Genomic DNA, 12,891 nt, shown 5'->3' on the forward strand with positions numbered 1-12,891 from the left:
AATGTCATAAAACAGCATGTGTGTTACTGTTACATGAGAAACTATCTGTTCTGTAAGCCTTCACCTGAAGTACAATAAAATATTAAAAAAAAATAAAATAAAGGGGAAAAAAGTCAAAAGTTTACAAAACTAACATATCCAGGAAGCACCACCTAATAGAATGCTCAACCTACACAACAATGGGGCTCCAACTCCGGTCTGCTGAGCCCCACGCTTTTCAAAAGGGACACTCTCTGACACTAAAAGCATATGAACTGGAATAACCAACTACCTATGAAGTCCAGAGGCATAAAAAGTGGCTGGTATATTGTTAAAACAATAGTAACTAAAGAGATTAGAGAAAAAGCTCCCAACAGAGGTAACAGTGTAACCAAAGGAACAATTTGAAGCATTGGAAGTAAAGAGTATATAAGGAATACACCTGCATTTCTGTTTGCTCTAAGCATAAATGCATTAAATTAACAGTAAAGAGAATAATTAGAGGAAAAATTTTTAGGAAATTGAAATGCTAAGATATTTGGACTCAAAGTAATAAAGAACAAATAGCTTTTAAGGATTTTTGTATGATAAGTGTTTCATAAAGTAAAATCTAGCAACAGTGTGTTCAGAATAGAAAGATGTTGTATATGAGAAACCAAGTATCTTTATGACTTAGATACAAGTTTTTCAATTTGCTATGTTTCTGTTATTGAATTGAATCTCCTTAAATATTTATTATTTCGTTTTCATTTTCTGTGGTAGAATGCTACCATACTTGTTCTAGGCTACATCTTTTCACAATTTCTAGCCTATTTTTCAAGGATTTCTGACCCCTGAGATGTCCGCTTCTTGTTTTAGAGGCTGCTTATTATGATGCCTTTTCTACTATTGCTGTGGGATTTGATCCATGAGAAGACTGCTGTATATACATGGTCCTTGGGAAGGCTATTCATTAATTCATTGAGCACTTATTATGGGTAAGGCAGTATTTTACAATTCCCCACACTATAGATAGATTGACAGACTAATATGACTAAAATTTTCCTCCTCTGATACACTCCTATAGGGGGTGGGAAGTGGTGATACTTACACAGATCTTGTCATGAATCTATAAGACACCCATTTTCAGATAGTGTACCAGTAAAGAAGTAATTTTTTCCTACTATAGTAGGATAATAAGCAAAATGGATTCTGTAGTCAGACTTCCTGGGTTGAAATTCTCTGCTCCATAATAACTAGGTGATTTTGACCAAGTTATTTAAGCTTCCTCTGCCTAAATTTTCCTATCTAAAAAAGTATGTTAAACCCTACCACATATGATTTTTTCAAGAAATAAGTAAATTAAGGATTCAATTAATTATGAACTAAGTAACAACTTTATAGTTATTAAAGTTGATAGTTCTTAGAAATATAAAGATCTACATCAATGCTTTCTATTGTTATCCCCAGGTACAAGACAGAATTTCTAAACTTTAGACTACCAGGGCTAAATGGCTATTCTAGGAATTTTCAAGGAAAACAAGAACTTGGAATTTTCTCTTTGTATTTGAACACCAACAACTGCAGAATTTGTTTCCATATTAAATTAAATCCTTGCCCTGGTTGCAGTGCTGTGGCTATAATCCAACAGGTAGATTGTGTACAGTTTTCAGTATTTCACATCAATTAAGTATTTGCTAGAAGAAAATATAAAAGTAAAAAATATGTAAAATAAAAATTGCAGCTAAATATAAACATAAAAGGCTGGTATACACAGGGAACATATATATATATGATACAATTATATATATACATATAATATATATATATATAAGATACAATTAAATAGGAAGACGTTGATTCTCTAAATGTAAAACATTCAGAAGCTAAATACAAGTAAGGATATAAGAAAGTGAATAACCAACCAACAAATCTGTATGTGTATAAAGCATTGCATCTTTCAAAAAGAAAATGCACGTATTTTTCTTAGACCATAGAATATTTATACGAAATTTAATTAGCTACTTGGCCTCAGAGAAAACATTAAAAAATAATAAATAGTGGAGATTTTTCAGCCCTCATTTTCTGATTATAATCTAATACGATTAGGAATAATATAGGAGAGACCAAAATATATTACCAGTGAAACCAAGATACACAACATTAAACAACTCTGAATCAATTAAGAAATGAAAAGGGAAAATCATGCACAGTATAGAAAGCAATGGAGAAGAGAACAGTTTCCATTAAAACCTAATGGCGGTAGACAACTCATTAATTAGAGGAAGACTAACTTTAAATGACTTCATTATGATAGAAGAATATTTTTAAAAGGCACCACGTGGCAATTTAAAGAATTCAAAATAATGAAAACAAAATAGACTTGTAAAATATGTTGTAGAGATAAAAACCTAAAATTAATGAATTAGTAACAACAAAAAAAGAAAAATAAATCCAAAAGCTGCTTAAAATTAACACCTTACAAGCCTGATTAAGGAAAATGGAGAAAACAAAACTAAATGAATAATTTTAAAAAGCACTGTATAAAATTAGTACAAATGAAGAAGATATCACTGTAACTACCAGAAAGCTTACAAGAGTTATGACAGAATATTAAATGCAATTCTATATCATCTGGCAATCTTCAAGAAATGTAAAGCTTTTCTAGGAAATATAAATTTCACTAAAATTGGCCCCAGATAAAGTGGAAACTTGAAGAAATTGGAAAATTGATTAAAACTTTACTTACAAAGGACAAAAAAATTAAATGAAGGTCACATCTAAAATTTATCTAGCATTAAAAATTTGAATACTATTTAAAGGATTCCAGGTCATAAAAAATGATAGGATGGTCTCCAGTTTGTTATATCATATCACAATAACTTTCATACTAAAACCTAATAAAATATCAATAATGAAAATAACAGAGCAATTTTGCTTATGAACATAGATTGAAACGTTTTAGAATAACTCATTACAATTGCAAACTAGTATTAGCTGCTAACACCTTCTCCCAACTTTGATGCCATCTACTGGAAATTGTCATGATAAATAAACAAAATTAATATACCTATTTTGTGGATTATTCTATCACTGAAAGCACTGCATTTGAGGATAGATCTTGAAATGTTCTTTTTGACAATGAATGCTAATCTGTACCTCTTCAATTTGTTGTTCCTGGGATAGCAGACCATGTGATTGTCCTATTTAAAATGGGCAATACCAGTCCATTTCAGCTCACTAATGCCTAGGATAGCAATCCTTATGCATTCCATTTCATTTTTGACAACTTCCAATTTCCTTGATTCATACTTCGTACATTCCACATTCCAGTTAGTAATGGATGTTTGCAATGGTTTCTTCGCATTTTGAGTAGTGACACATCAGCAAATGAAGGTCCTGAAAGCTTTACTCCATCCACGTCATTAAGGTCGACTCTACTTTGAGGAGGCAGCTCTTCCCCAGTCGTATTTTCAGTGCCTTCCAACCTGAGGGGCTCATCTTCTGGCACTATATCAGACAATGTTCTGCTGCTATCCATAAAGTTTTCACTGGCCAGTTTTTTCTGAAGTAGATCATGCATGATTGGGCAGTGTTTCCTTTGTTTGTTCATGGGGTTGCTATGAATGGGAATCAACTCTACGACACCTAACAACCACAACACTTTGTGAATGATGCCCCCTAGAGGTAATGCAGCGCAAAACTTGCACAATCTTACGTGATAAGGCTGCCCCATTGACACCTTATTCAAAAATGTATTCCAGAGATATTAATGACTAAAATGTTGTAGGTGAATCAAGGAGACCTAATGCAAAACTTAGGAACATGGAAGAATTCTTAATTTATACTGTAAACCCAGAGGTACAAAAACAAAAAAACCAAAAAACTTAAAACCCCAAACTAGAAGTTATTAAATTTATATAAATTAAGGCTTTGTATGGCAAAAAATATTATAAGCATAATTAAAAAAAACATTTTAAACCATAAAATAGGTTTGAAAAAACTACTCATAACAAATGAAATGAAAAATGTTTATATCTAGAATATGTACTCTCAGAAATTTAAAAGGATACATAACCAACTTCAGGTAAAATTAGGCAGTGAGTACTTACATTTAATTCATGGAAGACTCAGTCTATAAGATAAGAAAAAAAATTGTTTTTAAACGTTTTAAAAATGTGAATCCAAAATAAATGCAAAGGTACAAAATAAATAGTTGTTCTAATTTACAGGTTGCTAATACCTTATTAAAAATTAAAATAATTATGTGATATCATTTTGTAGTTTTCAAATTAACAACAGGAGAAGATAATACCTATTTCATGGTAGAGCAAAGGGCTTCTGGAGAAAGGTAATTTAATATATTGCTGATGGAAATATAAACTGTTACAGCCTTTTTTGGAAAGCAGTTTAGCAATATCTTAAGATTAGAACTACATGTAGGCTTTGACCTGTTAATCCATTCCTAGGAATTAATCACATGGAAACAAAAGCATGAATAAGAAAAATCTATGCATAGTATTTTTTGTACTGGAAAAAGAAAAACTAGAAAAAAACTGAATGCAAATCATTACAGAAATTGATAATAAATTAAGGTACAGATACTCCATGAAGTATTTTGCATTTAATAAAAAGAATAAATTAGAGCAGTGGAACTTAATGTGAAAGGATTTCCACAATGCATTGCTAAGGGAAGATAAAGAATATGAAACAGTCTTATTTTGTCAACAATGACCAAAACCTCCTGTCTTAGTTATCTAGTGCTGTTATAACAGAAATACCACAAGCAGATGGCTTTAACAAACAGCAATTTATTTTCTCACAGTTTAGGAGACTAGAAGTCCAAATTCAGAGCACTGGCTCTAGGGCAAGGCTTTCTCTCTGTCGGCTCTGGAGGAAGGTCCTTGTCTCTTTTAGCTCCTGTTTCTTGGTTCCTTGGAGATCTCCATGTGTCTTTGCATCTATCTTACCCCATCTCTGCTCACTCGCTTGTTTGTTTAATCTCTTTTATATCTCAAAAGAGATTGACTCAAGAAACATCCTACACTAATCCTGTCTCATTAACATAACAAAGACAACCAATTCCAAATGGGATTATATCCACAGGCAGGTTAGGATTTAGAACACATATTTTGGGGGGTTACAATTCAATCCATAACACCTCCCTTATATATGCTAACATGTATAATAGAAATGTGGAAAGAAAACGATGGGTTGTGAGCATCAGTTATCTCCTCGTGTTAGAGTGATGAATCAGAGGAGCAGAAGGAGGGGGAAAAGAAACCAAAAACAAAGGGGAGTGAAGAAAAATAAACGTCAATGTCCTAAATAATTAATCCTTGTTGTTGTTAGGTGCCATGTAGTCAGTTCCAACACGAAGCGACTCTACGTACAACAGAACGAAACGCTGCCTGGTCCTGCATCTTCACACCTCTTGGGGGAAAAAAAGCGTTTTCAAAACATGTCCTGGAAAATTGGTTAGCTTTACCAAATCTTACAGTCACATATATTTTTGTGGGATAAATTTATATCTGCTTGGCATATAGCAATTGTTTGGTTAAATCAAAGTAAGTTCATGATTTAGGACCTGAAACTTTAAATTAAAATCCATGGAGATTTATTTAAGTACTGGAAATGAATCTTCACATAAAACAATATGTTAGGGTTTTGTTGGAAGAAAAATGTCATACAGCATAACCACCAAGGAAACTTTCTTAGTGTTCTCTTTATACACTGAAAATCTTACCCAAGGGAACTTCCATTTAGTTTAGAATTTATATGAAAATCAACTGAATTACATGTATTCTTTGCATTTTGGATAATAAAAATAGCTTTTGCCTTTGTATTTTGGAAATCCTATACTATTTAAGATGTTAAAATATTTTAAATAAGATACAAATCAGCATCTGCTGAAGGCAATGCACTAGTAAAATTATTTTCTTTCTACATAGAGGACCTCTTGTGTCATATCTGATCACATCAACAAGTGAGTCAAGTCTGTCATATTTTCCACTAATGAAAATTTAATAAATCAAATGCCTTCATAAATGGATAAAAACTAGAATGGTACTGCGATATTATAATATCTCAAATAGTTTCCAAGTAATAGTCAGTATTTAGTAGAAACGCCTTTTAATATGCCCCCTAGAATGGATTAATTCTAAGTCTATACATATCTCATAGCTCAATAAGAAAGACTTTTTTCTTTTGGTAAGTCCTGGTAGGAATTCCTTGGCTGCCGTTCAAGATCAGAGCCAAGCTTCGAAGATGCCCTGTTGAGTGAAACTGGCATATGCTTCTGGCCTTAGCTCATCAATAAATTTTCAGAAGGAATATTTCCTTTCTGTCACTTGGGAGCTGCATATGAAATTGGCTTTTGCTTATTGCTTGTTCATGGTGGGGCCCAGACCTATTGGGGAGCATAGAAGGCCAGGCATAATGACTCATTCAGGCCTGTGCACAAGGAAGGAAATGCAGGGATGGCCAAAAACTATGTGGAGTTCCATTCAGAGCACCACACATTTCCCCGAAACTTGCTTAGGAAAACATTCTAGTGCTGTTTTTAGTGTGTTCTACTTGTCATTCTGAAACACAACACATTAGCTGCTTTGAACTCCTCGGGACCAAAAATATTTAAGTTACATAAGCAGAATGAGTGAAAGACGAAAGAGAGCTTTTAACCTGACACACTCAAAAGCATCTCCTTATTGCTCTAACGAATAGTGAAGCTCTTGTAAGCGACTGTGGAAAGCCCTCTAGACAGCCAGCCCATGTTGGACAGTGCAAAGGAGCAGCAAAACCAAGATAAACAGCCATGCATATTTTCTACTGCTGGAACGAAAAGTAATGTTTTGTAAAAATATAGACTATTTTCCTATTGCTATTATAATTCTTGCATGACTTTCATGTTCAATTGTTGGCTCACTCAGATTTCCAAAATGTTTGAGGGTACAAGGAAAACAGAAGGAAGAGACACTGTGTTCGTGCTCTATTTTATCCTGTACACATTTGGAAAGCAGTCACAGTGTAAATACTATCACGAACTATCCAAATTTGCTGAAGTCCTTTTTTTTTTTTGCTTTATCTTTGTTTTCTTTTACATTTCTGGAGCTTTGATTCATACGCTTGAATTTTTTAGCCTGGGTCCCTTTTTACTTTTAGTATCTTCTGTGTAAGGCATCCATTGCCTATTTTTATGGCTGTACAGTTGCCAGTGATTCTGGGATGCTTTAGATAGTTTTGTATGCATCTTTAAGTATGACATATGTGGATTATATTACAGAATATAATTACAGAAGGGTGAAGAGGAAATCTTTATAGGGGCTCCTGTTACTAAGCAAGCTTTATCATACATGTGAAAATAATGTTGAATAATATAGAGGAAGAGAAAAGTAAATGGCATAATAAATATTCATAATATAGTTCTTTTCCAGCATTATTAAAATAAATGTAACACCCTTCCCCAATACATACATGAACACACACATACCAATAAAAGAGAGAGCAATAATCTGAATGACTCTTTCTTTGCAGTCCCTTCTGAAGTATTTTACTGAAAAAAGGATTGGGGGGGGTTAGGGGTGGTATTATAAGACTTATAAAAAGTCTCCTCCCCAAAAAAGCAAATTTTATTTTAAACTTTATTCCTTGTTTTTTATTTTTTTTAAATTTTGAGGAAAACACACAAAATTCAAAAGGAAGATATAATTAAAATTTATTTTAAAAATCACATTTATATGCAAGTAAATAGGGCAAATGTCTGTTACTCTGACTCAAAGTATAAACTCAGCTTTACTTCATACTAGTTTTCATAAGACAGGCCTCAAAATACTCTTACTCTAGGAAATTAAAAAATATAAAGCTATCTCGGGCAGCCAGATTAACTGGCTATCTTAGTTAATCTCGTGCTGCTATAACAGAAAATACCACAAATGAGTGGCTTTAACAAACAGAAATTTATTTTCTCACAGTTTAGGAGGCTGGAAGTCCGAATTCAGGGTGCCGGCTCTAGGGGAAGGCTTTCTTTTCCTGTCGGCTCTGGAGGAAGGCCCTTGTCTCGAGCTTCTGCTCCTGGGCCATCTTCATGTGGCTTGGCATCTCTCTTCCCCCATTTCTACTCTGCTCACTTGCTTGTTTAATCTCTTTTATATCTCAAAAGAGACTGACTCAAGCCACATGCTTCACTAATCCTGTCTCATTAACATAACAAAGACAAACTGTTCCCAAATGGCATTATAACCACAGGCACAGAGAATAGGCTTTATAGCACATATTTTTTGGGGACACAATTCAATTCATAACACTTGCATAGAGATAAAAAAAAAAATAAAGTATAACAGATATTTCTTAGAGGGAAATATTTTCTAAAGCCTCTATATTGAATAGTAATAATAAAGAGATGGTATTAATTAGTGGCAAACAGATGTGGAATAATATGAGGAGGGGCACAGGATATAGGAAACTATTTGAACTATTTTAGCAGTTGAAAATGTCAGACAATTTATTGAGGATTTATTCACTTGGTTTGGAAGGTGTTAGGGAATGGCTATAAAAACGTCTAAGAACTGGTGCTGTTATAACTGAATCAAACAGCACTGTGAGCACAGAGTAATTTTCAGGTTATTTTATTACATTAACAAGCGAAAAGAACAAATTAATTATCATTCTGTTAACTATAATCCCATAGACGACAAATAATTAGAAAGGAAGGCAAATGTTAAATTAGAAAGAATTTCATATTTGGAAAAAAAAAAATAGACCCTCCTCTCTGCATGCCTAAACCTCAAAGGAAGGTCATACCTCATTTAATTTCTTTCACATATCAGCTTTAATTTCACAGAACTTTTGCATTCATTTGTGATCCTTCGGTTTTTAAAAGTGGAGTTAATATCAAAAGTGTCAATTACTCCACAAGACTATTTTAACAATAAATGAGATGAGTTATGTGTAATTGCATTAAAATCTGAGGAAAAATGGAGTTGGTGTGATTTTTTTATTAATGCATTTAAAATATTGAGCAATTCACAAGAATTATTCTTATACAGGTAAGTAAAAAATATATTTACCTTCAACTTCTAATCCAATTTCATCATGTATATAACTATTCTTTCCTAGAAAAGAGGACATCAAGCATATTGTAATGAATAACCTAAAACCTAAGTTACACTTCCTGAATTCAAACTTGTTAGTATTTTTTAACCACTTTGCCTTATTATTATCAAATTAGCCCATCCAACCCACTAAAGACATTTTGGAGGAAGAATTTTTAAAAACAAAGCCAACCCTTTCCTCGGAAAGAAACCTTATTTCCAATGAAAAGTTTTGGATTTTCCAATTTCTTTAATACCAAAATCAAGGAGAAGCCAGTTCACATTATTAGGCATAAGATGCAACACAAATCGGTACTATTTCCTTCATAAAAACCTGCAAGTATTTACACAAACCCTTTATAAAATTTATTAACGAATCTTGTGGTGTTCTCTGTAGACACTGATTTTTTTTTTTTTTTTCCCTGTTCAATGGTGAGAGGGGGGGACTCAGAAAAGGAAAGAAAACCCACATTTCTAAAAACAAAAATATTATTTTAGGTTTTTTTTTTTTTCCCCTCCCCTCCAGGCAATCTTGGATTATTCCTATGATTTACTTGCTAGGTTTGTGCTGAATGTCAGTGTTTGTGTGTAGAAAGAGAAGCACCACATGGACTAAATGTTTTTTTGCATCTTTATAGACTCAAATTTCAGATTTGTCACAGAATATTAATTGTGTACATGAGATTCAGCAAGAATTGTTAAAAGGAGTATTCAAAAAATATTTCAAATCTCCCCATTTTTTTGTATTACAAAATAAATTATAAAGAATGATGTTAATTATCCTTCTTTAGCTAATAATAACTCCCTTTTGTTATGAATTTAAGTTTCATGATGCCTCAAAGAGATCCAAACTATAGTTTTTCCACACCTTTACCCTACTTTCAGATTATTTTTCCTTTCACTTGAGGGTGATTAAGAGAAAAAATGAATTACTGTAATTGAGTAACTTTATCCAGGTCACTGGAGCGCCCTGCCTTCCTTCTTGCCTTTCCACAGTTTTCCCACTCACCACCACGCATGCTGGAAAGTAGCCACGAACACCATTTTTCCTGTTCTAAAGACATCATAAAAGCAATTGGATAAGTGCAAACAGTGGCCAATTTTTCTTTCTTTTCCTTTTGGTAAACAGTGTGGTTCACAAGTTTTCAACTCAGCTTCCAAACCTTCAGTCACTCTTGCTACAAACCACTGCAGCCGCCAGGGCAAGAACACAATCAGACAAAAAGTGCATCATGCATTGTTTGTTGTTGTTGTATGCTGTCCAGTGGATTCAGACTCATAGTGACCCAACAGACAGAGCAGAACTGCCCCATAATGTTTTCTAGGCTATAATCTTTATGGGAGCAGAACACCAGGTCTTTTCTCCCACAGAGCAACTGGTGGGTTCAAACTGCTGGCTTTTAGGTTGGCAGCTGAGTGCTTTAACCATTGCACCACCAGGGCTCCTCAAATCCTGCATAAGGGAGAAGAAATGGAACAGATGTGTGGGTGGGAAATATATGTGGCTTTGATAAGATGATACTTTTTTCAAACCATTTCTATTACTAGTTCCTATTACTAGGATGCCACTGTGAAATAAAAATGAAGCAAAGTATTATACAGCGATACGAAGTTGGGCTTTTTAAGGGATACACTATGGCTAGTTTCCATCACCTCTAATCATCTACATCAGTTTAACTGCCCCATGAGCCACTTGAATTTTATTTAACTGAATGAAGAGAAGGCAAATCAAGAACCTCTGTCTTTACCATTAAAGTATTGAAGATCCTTACTGGTCGTATTATTGTTTTACAGATAAACTTTCTCAACTTCCCTTAGGAGAAAAATAAACCGAAAGTCATTCAATTTGTGGAGTTCCAATTTTACTTTTTAAATTTACAGATCCCTTCATCTGCAAATATTTTCACTGCATAAAATATTCACAAGCCCTGTTCAAATCCACCAATATCTTTCATTACATCTTTTAACTGCACCCGCCACCTCTTGGAGCAACCTAAGAAAATATATTCCATTTTACTTTATAACCAATGTACTCAGACTTAACACAAAAAAAGAAATGCAAATGCGTAAACTTTTGAGCTGTCCTGCCTCTCTTGGCTCATCTTTGAGGTCTTCCTGACCTTCCTTAAAATGCTTGATCCATCTAAAAACTATTGTTTTATATGGGGCAGCATTCCCATAAACTAGTTGCAAAGCTTCAATGACTTGGGAAGATGTCCACTTGAGTTTGGTTAAAAATTTGATATTAGCTCTGACCTCAAAATCGTTTTTTACCATGGCCAAAAAGTATCCCCTTTTTTTGAAGGCACGCTAAGGAGAATAAGACAAGTGTATTTCAGAGAGAACTTGTCTGCAGCCATCCACTGATCGCAGAGACATGTTTAAATACGTTTTGTTTGGAATAAACCTGTGCATGTATGAACTGGAAACCTAGTAGCAATACTTTGTGACTTACCCTCATACATTTGAAGCAATTCAGTCTATTCATGTCCAAATACTACATATGAACAATTCTGCCTAACTCTTCATTTAAAAAAGTATTCTGGCAGACCGTGTCTCAGTCATCTAGTGCTGCTATAACAGAAATACCACAAGTGGATGGCTTTAACAAAGAGAAATTTATTTCTTCACAGTAAAGTAAGTTAAAAGTCCAAATTCAGGGCGTCAGCTCCGGGGGAATGTTTCTCTCTCTGACAGCATTCTCATCAATGTTCCCCTGGACTAAGAGCCTCTCCTCCGCTCAGGGACCCCAGGTCCAAAGGACACGCTCCGCTCCTGCCACTGCTTTCTTGGTGGTATGAGGTCCCCAACTCTGCTTCCTTCCCTTTCCTTTCATCTCTTGACAGATAAAAGGTGGTGCAAGCCACACCCCAGGGAAACTCCCTTTACACTGGATTAGGGATGTGACCTGGGTAAGGGTGGTGTTACAATCCCACCCTAATCCTCTTTAACGTAAAATTACAACCACAAAATGGAGGCCAACCACACAACACTGGGAATCATGGCCTAGCCAAACTGATACACACATTTTGGGGGGGACACAATTCAATCCTTGACAGACAGTTTATTGTGACATCATTCTAAAGAGTTTTTAATTCTGTATAATTTTATCTGTAGTTAAATATAATCTCTGCAATTTGTTTCATTCTTCTGATTTTTAGAATTAAACAAACATAAAGAGGGTAAGTCCTTCGCATGGCCTGCAAAGTTACCCTGCTAACTAAATTAGTAATAAAGAATATAGTAGATTCCAGTGAAATTTGGGGATGGTTTGATTTGAATTGAAGAAACGATAATTAGTGAACAGTATACATCCAAGAAGAATGAAATAATCTTACTTTGGAAAAGATGTGTTTTAAAACAATATGTGAAGAAGGCCTCCCTGAAGACAGGTAATTTGCTTATCAGAATGAATCAGCTCTCAAAGGGTCATATTTTTTGTCTCTCCTATAACTTATTTCATGCTTCCAGATAAAGAAAAATCTTTATTCCCTCATAAAATGGGATACTAGATAACGATTACCTGTTCTCCAGAAAGACCAACCCTAGAAATAATCACTTTTTTAGGTGCAACGAGTCAATTTAATGTTTGAGCTAGAAATCTTGCCAGTAAGACAAATGTAGGTCAGTACTTTCCAAAACTGTATATCGAGTATAAGTTCTAATACAAATCTTATTATACATTACATATTCAAGTGAACATTTTGAAAGGTGAGGTACCCAATATCAATACATGTAAAAAGCCAACTAAAATGTTGTCCGTGCTATTAATACTAATAAAGATGATTAATTATTTGTCTTAGTTTGCTAGCTCTGCTGTAACAGAAATACCACAAGTAGGGGA

This window comes from Trichechus manatus, unplaced genomic scaffold (genome assembly GCF_000243295.1).
Source record: "Trichechus manatus latirostris isolate Lorelei unplaced genomic scaffold, TriManLat1.0 scaffold00154, whole genome shotgun sequence".
Lineage (NCBI taxonomy): Eukaryota > Metazoa > Chordata > Mammalia > Sirenia > Trichechidae > Trichechus > Trichechus manatus.